Source organism: Delphinapterus leucas, chromosome 9 (assembly GCF_059928025.1).
Source record: "Delphinapterus leucas isolate spDelLeu-1000000601 "Yukka" chromosome 9, BTC_Dleu_Yukka2, whole genome shotgun sequence".
NCBI lineage: Eukaryota > Metazoa > Chordata > Mammalia > Artiodactyla > Monodontidae > Delphinapterus > Delphinapterus leucas.
The window spans coordinates 104,553,441-104,555,000 of NC_143137.1; the positions used below are offsets into that span (position 1 = coordinate 104,553,441).

The window sequence follows — 1,560 nt, forward strand, 5'->3', positions numbered from 1 at the left end:
GTGCGCAGGTGATGAAGGGCACCCCCACCACTTAGCTGCCCAGGGGAAATCCCAGGCAAAGGAGCGTTGAGTCGCTCTATTTGCTTGATTCCGATGCAGGTTGATTGTCACCACTGCCTTTTCCAGAGTCAAACAAGCCATGCTTCCTGTGATCTGTTTAATCGATGTGCCTGTTCCTTTCATTTCTCCCGTTTTCCAGCTCTTTACTCTTCCTGAAACATTGCCAGCCCCACCCTGACCATCTGGGTCACATGTTTTCTCCTTGTCTGGAGAGGTGAGGTCATCTCCAGGGTCTTGGGGCAGAAATGCATCTCAAGAAAGATGTTTCCTTAAACTTCTCCCCTATCTCAACTGAGAATTCCTTTTTCCTATAACTGTCTTTCATTTCTAGTGTGAAAATCAATCTTCTGGCAGAAAAGACATAAACCAAACAGGATTTGGAGCAGTTTCAATTTCCCCCAGTTTCTGTGAAAGCTGCACTTGTGGTCGCATGCTCTGTTGCTGAGAAGGCTGGGCACCCTTGGGCAGGTAACACACATCCCCTGTGCCTTAGTGTGTTTGCTATACAGGGATGCCAGGTACAGTTTAAAAGCAAAAACATCCAGAGAGAAGACCATTTACATGTAATTTCATTATTACATTCTGAGGTTCCTCAATATTTTCCACTTGGTTTCCCATGAATTTTGGAAATGTGTTAGTTGATATACTACATGTTAACAAGATATTACATTGCAAAGGCAATGAAGCCATGTTCTATACGTTGAGTTACCTTAATACCAACTGAATGATTAGGCAAATTATTTTATTTGCAGTGCTCTGTTTCCTTACCTCATAAATGACATTGAGAATACAAGAATGCTGCTACTCATCCCACAGACTTAATGAAATAGTATAAATAAGTGATTGTCACACTGTCTGCCATATCCAAAGCACACAGATGTTAGCGAGTACTGCCTACTAGAAAAATTTATTCGAGTAACCTAACTTTAAAATTTTTGTCATCTTCTGATTCTTGAAGATTTTAAAGTCTTTTTTTTTCCCAGAAAGCAAGGGAATGTTTGAATAAAAATGCTAATTAGTCTATGGCCATACCACCCTGAATGAGCCCGATCTCATCTGATCTCAGAAGCTAAGCAGGGTCGAGCCTGGTTAGTACTTGGATGGGAGACCACCTGGGAATACTGGGTGCTGTAGGCTTGGGCTTCCCTGGTGGCACAGTAGTTAAGAATCCACCTGCCAATGCAGGAACACGGGTTCAAGACCTGGTCCGGGAAGATCCCACATGCCACAGAGCAGCTAAGCCTGTGAGCCACAACTACTGAGCCCGTGTGCCACAACTACTGGAGCCCGTGTGCCACAACTACTGAAGCCTGTGTGCCTAGAACCCATGCTCCACATTAAGAGAAGCCACTGCAATGAGTAGTCTGCACACTGCAGTGAGGAGTAGCCCCCATTCACTGCAACCAGAGAAAAGCCCACATGCAGCAGCAAAGACCCAATACAGCCAAAACTAAAATAAATAAAATTTTTTAAAATGCCATTTAGCACAAATAAACACAT

At 43.7% G+C, this 1,560-nt stretch overlaps 1 pseudogene; it reads left to right on the forward strand.

Moving 5' to 3' along the window:
- Positions 1–1,078: 1,078 nt before the first annotated feature.
- On the forward strand, positions 1,079–1,197 carry LOC115802674 (5S ribosomal RNA; annotated as a pseudogene).
- The last annotated feature ends 363 nt before the right edge of the window (positions 1,198–1,560 follow it).